Source organism: Oncorhynchus keta, unplaced genomic scaffold, assembly GCF_023373465.1.
Source record: "Oncorhynchus keta strain PuntledgeMale-10-30-2019 unplaced genomic scaffold, Oket_V2 Un_contig_5685_pilon_pilon, whole genome shotgun sequence".
Taxonomy (NCBI): Eukaryota; Metazoa; Chordata; class Actinopteri; order Salmoniformes; family Salmonidae; genus Oncorhynchus; species Oncorhynchus keta.
Window position 1 is genome coordinate 201,943 of NW_026288440.1, and position 10,565 is coordinate 212,507.

Sequence of the window (10,565 nt, forward strand, 5' to 3'; positions counted from 1 at the left end):
GTGAGGACTGACTCTTACTCACACACATTTATTTAACTCATTTCAGGGACTAAATATTAGTTTCCAGAAAGTCTACATGCTTATTGTACAGACCTGCTGTAGTCTGCTGTCAGGACTGATTTAATGTCCCTAGAGGTGATAATCAGCTCCCCACAGTGTTGGCTTGCTACACTGAACCACTCAACACTGGATAATGTATAGTTGCCGTGTCTCAGTTTATCAGGAAATGAACACCCAACACGTTGAATGTGTAGAGTTGAGTTTGAGATTGAGGTTTCTATTACTATCTAATAGTTTCATGTGATACGTCTGAACAATACTATCAACAGCATCACATGACCTCCCTGTGTGACTTGGTCTAAATGGGGATAGGGGGTCAATGGTTGTCTTTGTTCACTACAGTACAGCCACCACTCTGTTGAAGAGAAAGAAGAGGGGGTGGGGAGGAGGGGAAAGGGGGATGTTCAAGAGAGATGAAGACATGGATGAGACCTGCTGTAGGAATTCCTTTAGTGACAGAACAGTAGAGAAAAAGAAATGCCTTCCTTCCTTCTCGCTCTCCTCGCTCCTCCTCTCCATCGCTCTCTTCTCCATCGCTCTCATGCCCTCTCTCACTCTTCTCACACTCGCTCTCTCTCCACACTTTCACACGCGCTCTCTCTCTCTCGCTCTCCTCTATCGCTCTCATGCACTCTTCTCACACTCTCTCTCTCCACATTTTCACATGCTCTCTCTCTCTTGCTCTCACACTCACACTGCAATGACTCAGCGCCGAAGGTAGAAGACCTATGGCTACTGTTGGATGAGCAGGTTGTCATGGTGATCGGATGACGACCAAGATACTGTTGCTATGGCGTTGCGCCGCCTCTGTTTACAGAGGAACTAATCACACACACACACAGTGATCACCAAATCAATCTACCATTGTGCCTTAACTACATAAACATACTGGTTTCCCGTTGCTCTAATTGTGCTGCAGACGGCTGTCGCTAATGCAGATGATGTTGTTTATGCAGCGTTTTGAGACATTTGTAATCAGTAGTCTGATGATTGTAATCATGTAGATAATTAGGACCAGAGATTATTCCCCTTTTTGGTAGGTAATCGGCGTTATGTGCATTTAGCTTAATGAGGGGAATTATGCCATGTAAACAGCTATTTTTTTCTTTCTTACGTTTGGGCTGTGAGAGGTTCGCTATCTGCCCACACAGACGTGCTGTGAGAGGTTCGCTATCTGCCCACACAGACGTGCTGTGAGAGGTTCGCTATCTGCCCACACAGACGTGCTGTGAGAGGTTCGCTATCTGCCCACACAGACGTGCTGTGAGAGGTTCGCTATCTGCCCACACAGACGTGCTGTGAGAGGTTCGCTATCTGCCCACACAGACGTGCTGTGAGAGGTTCGCTATCTGCCCACACAGACGTGCTGTGAGAGGTTCGCTATCTGCCCACACAGACGTGCTGTGAGAGGTTCGCTATCTGCCCACACAGACGTGCTGTGAGAGGTTCGCTATCTGCCCACACAGACGTGCTGTGAGAGGTTCGCTATCTGCCCACACAGACGTATTCACAACGGAGACCATTTCAGTTTTGATACAGTAGAACTATCATCTTTCAGAACGGCGTTTGGGTCTTTCCATGTCTAAAAAGATACACGTCAAATAACACTATTCTATTATAGAATGTTGTGTGTGCTGGAGTTACACGTGCCAGCCAATCGTCTTTCACTATTGAACAACTCAAACTAAACCCAATGTAGTTGAGTGAGGTTTGAATGAGTTTCAGTCTATTTCCAAGTGGTTAATAGACTATATTTGTATTAGTTAATTCTTAATTCTAGTATTAACTGTCATCATCCCTGTCTTTCTCTGTCCTAGTCCCAGCTCCAGTGGTGGGGGGCTGTAAGCCAGATGAGAGGCCCAGCCAGCCTACAGCTCCAGTGGTGGGGGGCTGTAAGCCAGATGAGAGGCCCAGCCAGCCTACAGCTCCAGGGGGAACCCAGGGGTCGATTAAGGCCCCCACCACTACCAGGCCACTGGGGTTCCGAACCAGAGCCCCTCACTACCAGGGAGAAGCACTGCAACAGGTGACACACACACACACACACACACACACACACACACACACACACACACACACACACACACACACACACACACACACACACACACACACACACAATACTTTCACATATCCTTGCTGTATGCTTACTTTCACTCACTAACCTTTTGATTTTGAAGCCTATCCCTTTAAGTCTGATGGTCTAAGCAGAGTTAGCATTTAAACAGATGTGTCTAAACATGCTCACCATCACTAGACAGTTTCACTAATGAGTCAGTTTCCCTCTCTGTGATGTGTTTCTCTGATCAGGATCAGATGGACTAGTTTTATTTAACCCAGATGGTGATGTCTCCTCTGGTGCTTTTGATTTGCACACCACACCCTCTCCTTGACTTGAATATCTTTTAGCTAAAACATGGACATATTTGTGTTCAAATGGGTGTGTTTCTTCTGATTAGACCCAATGTGTTGCTCCAACAGAACCACATAGATTGGAATATTACCGAACCAGGATTGTATTACCAACCAACCTCCGTCCCTGTGTGTGTCAATGATTACACAACGGATGGGTCTAATCCTGAATGATGATTGGTTCATTTATACACTTTATCTCCACTATAATGTGTGTCAATGAATATAGCGCTCCCTTATATTGGTTAGATAGAATCTCTGTTTATTTCTGTGGCCTCTGGAAGTGCCCACAGGATATGAGTAATATTAGCTTGGGGTAGATGGAGTACAGTACATCTGCTGTAGCGACGTCATGTTGCCATGGCAGCAGTGACCACTGACAGTTAATGGATACAGTAGTCGGTATGTTAGTTGATTTTTTTTTTCCCTGTGGATTTCTGCTTGGTTGAAGTGTAAACATATGAGGACCAATATTTTTTATTCCATTGTATCTAGGTCACTCTGATTTCTCATTGGTTTCAAATGTCTTAATTCAACTATAACTTACGAGGACACACACACTCTCTTTCTCTCACACACACACTGCAATGACTCACCGCCGAGGTAGAACACTCAATTCCCACAAATATCTATTCCTTGTGTCCCACTATATTGTAAAATACCAAACCATATAAAGGGGAATACCTAGTCAGTTGTACAACTGAATGCCTTCAACTGAAATGTGTCTTGACTCAACCCCTCTGAATCAGAGAGGTGCGGGGGACTGCCGTAATTTACATCCACGTCTTTCGGCCCCCGGGGAACAGCGGGTTAACTGCCTTGCTCAGGGGCAGAACGATAGATTTTTACCTTGTCAGCTCGGGGATTCAATTCAGCAACCTTTCGGTTACTGGCCCAACGCTCTAACCACTAGGCTACCTGCATATCAACAGACGAGCTGATTTGTGATTATCTAACTATCTCATTTCTAAAATTATGTTTTAACATAATCATTTTCCAACCCTGTGGCTTAAATGACCCATCATCCTCCGATTCCCATTGAGTAGGGCCCAGTTATCGATCTGGATATCCTCAATCGGAAAGGATTGAATGCATAGAAATATAATTAATAGAACAGGAGTCCTCATTCAAGTCAATGATTCTTCTGTTCTATTAATTATATTTCTATTAATTTAATCCTATCCAATAGAGGAAATCCAGATAACTTTTTGATAAGCTGGGCCCAGGTGATTATGAGGTGTTTATTTATCCACCCTCAGCTTGACCCTGTGGTAGGAGGTGGACACAGGGGCTTGTACCCTGTGGTAGGAGGTGGACACAGGGGCTTGTACCCTGTGGTAGGAGGTGGACACAGGGGCTTGTACCCTGTGGTAGGAGGTGGACACAGGGGCTTGTACCCTGTAGTAGGAGGTGGACACAGGGGCTTGTACCCTGTGGTAGGAGGTGGACACAGGGGCTTGTACCCTGTGGTAGGAGGTGGACACAGGGGCTTGTACCCTGTGGTAGGAGGTGGACACAGGGGCTTGTGGTAGGAGGTGGACACAGGGGCTTGTGGTAGGAGGTGGACACAGGGGCTTGTGGTAGGAGGTGGACACAGGGGCTTGTGGTAGGAGGTGGACACAGGGGCTTGTGGTAGGTGGACACAGGGGCTTGTGGTAGGAGGTGGACACAGGGGGGCTTGTGCCCTGTAGTAGGAGGTGGACACAGGGGCTTGTGCCCTGTAGTAGGAGGTGGACACAGGGGGGCTGTAGTAGGTAAATCTCTGCGCTCTCCTTTAAGACCCAAGCTCCACTACTACACAGATACTACTTCATAAAACCACACTAGTCCTATAACCTGGTAGTCTCTGCTACAAGGCTGCAGTTAGGTTTAGTCTGTCTGTTGACATGGTGTTTCACTATTTCTCTACCATAGGGCTGAAGACTCCAGCGGTGACCAGCCAGGTAGCAGGCAAGCAGGCCCAGAACCCCCTTCAGAGGGCCGGCTCGGCCAGATTCAACCGCCCCGCAGCTGCTGCCACAGGTAAGAGTTCTGTTTGAACGTTTTGGTGTTGGGTTTGGGTTTTGTGCCTGGGTTCCGTCTGCTAGTGTTTAGTGTTTTTCTATGTAACGGTTAGGGTTGCTTAGAAGGCACTAGAGCCAAGGATCTTGAAGTATATTTAAACAATAAGGTCCGAGGGGTGTTGTATATGGCCAATATACCACGGTGGCGTGCCTGGACACCGCCCTTTGCCATGGTATGTTGGCCATATATCACAAACCCCTGATGTGCCTTATTGCTGTTATAAACTGGTTACCAACATAATTAGAACAGTAAAAATAACTGTTTTATCATATCCGTTGTATACGGTCTGATATACAACGGCTGTCAGCCAATCAGCATTCAGGGCTCGAACCACCCAGTTTATAATTTATTATACTGTCTCTGAAAAAGAGGCTTGAGGGCAATATGATTCTCACCCATAAAGGTGTCATGGTTATACAGTATGAAAGTGATGTTTTTTTACTTTCGTTTTTGAGTTTTGTAAGCTTTTAAAATGGTCTTCAATGGGCAAAAATGGAGCGCAATGTTCTTCAGTGCAAAAACTTTATTACAGGCATCTGGCAGAAGTAAATTCATCCACAAACACAGCTTTAATTGTATATACAGTACCGGTCAAAAGTTTGGACACACCTACTCATTCAAGGGTTTTTCTTTATTTGTACTATTTTATACATTGTAGAATAAAAATGAAGACATCAAAACGATGAAATTACACATGGAATCATGTAGTAACCAACATTTTTTTAAACAAATGTATTTTAGATTCTTCAAAGTAGCCTCACTATGCCTTGATGACAGCTTTGCACACTCTTGGCATTCTGTCAACCAGCTTCACCTGGAATGCTTTTGCAATAGTTTTGAAGGAGTTTCCACATGTTGAGCACTTGTTGGCTGCTTTTCCTTCACTCTGTGGTCCAACTCATCCCAAACCATCTCAATTAGTTTGAGGGTGGATGATTATGGAGACCAGGTCATCTGATGCAGCACTCCATCACTCTCCTTCTTGGTCAAATAGCCCTTACACAGCCTGGAGGTGTGTTGGGTCAATGTCCTGTTGAAAAACAAATGATAGTCCCACTAAACGCAAACCAGATGGGATGGCGTATCGCTGCAGAATGCTGTGGTAGCCATGCTGGTTATGTGCCTTGAATTCTAAATAAATCACAGACAGTGTCACCAGCAAAGCACCATCACACCTCCTCCTTCATGCTTCATGGTGGGAACCACACATGCGGAGATCATCCGTTCACCTACTCTGTATCTCAGAAAGACATGGCAGTTGGAACCAAAATCTCCCATTTGGACTCATCAGACCAAAGGACAGATTTCTTCCAGTCTAATGTCCATTGCTCATGTTTCTCGGTCCAAGCAAGTCTCTTCTTATTATTGGTGTCCTTTAGTAGTGGTTTATTTCTGGCAATTTGATCATGAAGGCCTGACTCAGTCTCCTCTGAACAGTTGATGTTGAGATATCTGTTACCTGAACTCTGTGAAGCATTTATTTGGGCTGCCATTTCAGAGGCTGGTAACTGTAATAAACTTATCCTCTGCAGCACAGGTAACTCTGGGTCTTCCTTTCCTGTGGCGGTCCTCATGAGAGGCAGTTTCATCATAGCGCTTGATGGTTTTTGCGACTGTACTTGAAGAAAATGTCAAAGTTCTTGACATTTTCCGCATTGACTGACCTTCATGTCTTAAAGTAATGATGGACTGTCGTTTCCCTTTGCTCATCTGAGCTGTTCTTCCCATAATACGGACTTGGTCTTTTACCAAACAGGGCTGTCTTCTGTATACCAACCCTACCTTGTCACCACACAGCTGATTGGCTCAAATGGATTAAGAAGGAAAGAAATTCTACAAATGAACTTTTAACAAGGTACACCTGTTAATTGAAACGCATTCCAGGTGACTACCTCATGAAGCTGGTTGAGAGAATGCCAAGTGTGTGCAAAGCTATCAACAAGGCAAAGGGTGGCTACCTTGAAGAATCTCAAGTATAGAATATATATATATATATTTGTTTAAACTCTACAGGACCGGTGTGTCCCCCACAGGATGGTTAAGCTAACATAGGCTAATGTGATTAGCATGAGGTTATAAGTTACATGAACATTTCCCAGGACAGACATATCTGATATGGGCAGAAAGCTTTAAATTCTTGTTTATCTAACTGCACTGTCCAATTTACAGTAGCTATTACAGTGAAAGAATACCATGCTATTGTTTGAGGAGAGTTCACAATTATGAACTTGAAAATGTATTAATGAACCATTTGGGCAGTCTTGAACAGATATGCAATGGTTCATTGGATCAGTCTCAAACTTTGCACACACTGCTGTCATCTAGTGGCCAAAGTATGAATTAAACCTGGGCTGGAATAATACATTATGGCCTTTTTCTTGCATTTCAAAGATGGTTTAATAAAAAATGACGCATGTTTTTTTCTTTGTATTATCTTTTACCAGATCTAGTGCGTTGTTCTTCTACATTCATTTCACATTTCCACAAACTTCAAAGTGTTTCCTTTCAAATGCTATCAAGAAAATGCTTGCTTCAGGTCCTGAGCTACAAGCTGTTAGATTTGGGTATGTCATTTTAGGGGCAAATTGAAAAAAAAGCGATGGATCCTTAAGAGGTTTTTTAACACTTATTTGGAATCATGTAGTTACCAAACGTGTTATTTCATAGTTTTGATGTCTTCACTATTATTCTATATTGTATAAAATAGTCAAAATAAAGAAAACCCCTGGAATGAGTAGGTGTTTCCAAACTTTTGACTGGTACTGTATATATCTTAAATTACCTAGTTTTCATGAATTTGATGATATAATCAAGCAAGCACATTCAAAAGATTAGGGGACAGGAACAGGAAGTATGACGTAGGACGATATCACTTGCACGTTGTATCAGTGCACTTCCCTTGACCAGTGTTGTCAAAAGTGTTGCAATGTTGTTATATCACAGATGGCTGACTGAATAATTCTAGCTCAATATACAGTATAATCCCAAAGTGTTTCTATAACTATGAACTCACTTTTAACCTCATTTCATTTCACTGAAGCAGTGGTGTGAAGTACTTTTAAGTAAAAAAAAAACTTCAAAGTATTACTTAATAATTATTTTGGTACCTGTACTTTATGGTTAACATTTTTGAAAACTATTACTTTTACTTTACTACATTTCTAAAGAAAATAATGTACTTTTTACTCCATGCAGTTTCCCTGACACCCAGAAGTATTTGTTACATTTTGAATGCTTAGCAGGACAGGAAAATAGTCCAATTCTCACACTTATCAGCCGAACATCCCTGGCCATCCCTAAAACCTGATCTGGCGGATTCACTAAACACAAATGCTTTGTTTGTAAATTATGTTGGAGTGTGTCCCTTGCTATCCTTTAAAAAAAAATAGAAAATGTTTATTTTTGATACTTAAAAGTACATTTGTGCAATTACATTTACATTTGATTATTAAGTATATTTAAAACCAAATACATTTAGACTTTTACTCAAGTAGTATTTTACTGGGTGACTTTTACTTGAGGCATTTTCTATTAAGGTATATTTACTTTTACTGAAGAATTCAATACTTTTTCCACCACTGGTTTTAAGTCACTGTGTTTAGTTCAAAGGTTTTCTATTTCAAACACATTTATGGACTCTTGGGGAGACAAGAGGGAGAGAATTATAAATAGAAGAATGTAAAAACGTGTTAGCGATTTGGAAAGCATTCCCATGTGTGTGTGGGTCATTAGGAGCGTTTGGGTTGTGCGTTCTGGCTGACTTGCTCGGAGCTCACAAGCTCGTGACAAGGGTAAACAAACACACAAAGAATGGTGTCCCGAACACTTCCTGTCATTAAAGGGATACAGGGGACTGATGGAAATCACTTGGAGTGAAACTAGGCTAAACTGTTGCCTCTGTCACACACACACCCTGTGTGTGCGCATGGTTAAACAGCGCTGTTGTATCCAGGCTTGTCACAGATGACCGTCGGCCACGTCAACAGTGCCCTGGCGTCGCTACAAATACTTCTTACCTTTGACTGCATTGTTGTGGACATGTGCTCTAATGTGGCGATTCCCATCTGTTTTAACTGGCAGGTTGGCACCGTGTGGTGAGTCAGGACGAGAATAGTCCAATGTAATGTGTTGACACTAGGGCCATTCGTCCTGCGACCTCTACTGTTGGCAGTTGGCAATAATGCCACTACTAAGGACATGTGGTCTGAACGTGCTCCTATCAACAGGTCTCAGATTAGTTTTTGTTGCTCAGCTCATAAGAGTTGAGGTTAGATTTGGGTTTGCGATTGCTGATCCCAAAACAGTCTTTTAAAAAGCAGAAAGTACAGTGTTTTTAGTTAACATTTTTAGGCCATCTCACAGAGGCTTTGAATTATGGATGTGTTCCTGGAGGCCTGGTCAAGCATGGGTCTGTGGTTAGTCCCCAGCCTGGGCTGGTCTTGATTGGGCTAGGCCTCGGCGCCTGGCTGCCTCTCTGCTGCGGTTGCGTCAGGAACTCCCATTGGGGGTTTGTGGGGAGCCACCAGTTGCAGACATGCTGTCACCCCCGTCGGCATACCACCACCACACACACACACACATAAACAGTATACACACACACACACACACAAAACAATGGCTTTACAGGACAGCGGTTACAATGGCTGTTGAAGCTGTCTGGCAAGATGCCTGTTTTCAGTTTTCTTTTATAAGACAGACTTTATTCATTTTGTTGCCCCCTGCCTAAGTTTAGATATTGGATCAGTGCAGCGCTGCTATGGGACTATTTATACTTCAGGCCTGAGTTGTACTTGAGTTGTCTTGCCTTGTAGCTCAGGATGTATTTCCCAAGTGGGGCTCTTACATGAAGTGACCACTTGGAGATTCTTCGAGTCTCATTTGTCAAACTAAAATATTGTTTTTGTTAGTTCTGTCACATTGTTGGATACAGGACCATGCATTTCAGGGGTGTCATTTTAGTGAAACTTAGGGTATGGCAAAGTGACAAGGAGCTTATTTTACTGCCTTTCCTTCCGCTCTGAGGCGTCTGCATGGTCCTAAAGTCAGACTGCTCAGAGGTGGCACCACAGGTCCCAGAGTGGTGTGGTACGTAGTTTTTCATGGTAGCCGAACCAGGTGAAACTCTGGACCTTTTACAGTATGACGTTATTAATATGTTGTAAAAAAGGATTCATATGGAACCAGAGTATTTCTAATCAGGTCACAGGGTTTTAAAACATTCCTGGAAAACTCCTGGCCTTGAGGAGGAGGATAAACCCTGTCAAACTTCAACAACTTTGTACTTATGAATTATATGTAAAAGCAGAACACTGTTGGTTTCCTATACACCGACACAGAGAAGCAACATGATTGGACAATAAAACTCACAGGGCTGAGCTTGCTTTATGCAGGTTGCATATAGTCTGCGCTATACAACTGTAGGCCTAATTTACAAACCAGTCTGAGTGTCAACTACTGTGTTTATTGATTCATTCCACTTAATCATTTTGGATTGGAAAAGGTCTAGATGGCCTAGTCAGACCAAATTTTAATATAAACCAAATTTGATCCCATTCACATTTCCTCACGAACAAATGGGCTATAAATACACAATGTTACCGCTTGGTCTACCCTGGCCAGAGGAACAGGGTGCATAGTAGGCTACACGACGCAGCTGTTATTGTTAGTAGCCTAGTCTACAGTTGATCAGACTGAAAAAGAGTCATTTCCATGCAATACAGCATGTCAGATGGCTGGTGTTTAGGCTGCTACATTGATGTAAGAGTTTTTGCTTGTGTGGGAAGTGATGGGTTTTCACGCTTGCTAAATACCAGAGGAAAGTAGAGAGAGCCCCTTGAGCTTTGTTCGCTGTGCTCGGGCCGTGCGACCTGCGATTTCTGTGAATCTGATTGGTTGAGACACGCAAAGCTCTGGAGCTGAACTCCGATATTAAGGACAAAGACATTCTGTGCGTTGAGTTCGACAAATCATGAGGCAAATGGTTCTAAATAACAGCACTTTGCTATTAAACTCTACCGAACAAACATATG

General features: G+C 43.2%; 1 protein-coding gene across 7 annotated transcripts in view; it reads left to right on the forward strand.

The window, feature by feature from the left end:
• Positions 1-10,565, forward strand: part of mtus1b (microtubule associated tumor suppressor 1b) — a 97,009-nt gene that overhangs the window by 47,709 nt on the left and 38,735 nt on the right. For all 7 annotated transcript variants that reach the window (XR_008121110.1, XR_008121112.1, XR_008121111.1 and 4 more), the window contains exons 5-6: positions 1,878-2,086; positions 4,387-4,494. The gene's annotated coding sequence lies outside the window, so the exon portion shown is untranslated. The remainder of the gene's footprint in view (positions 1-1,877; positions 2,087-4,386; positions 4,495-10,565) is intronic.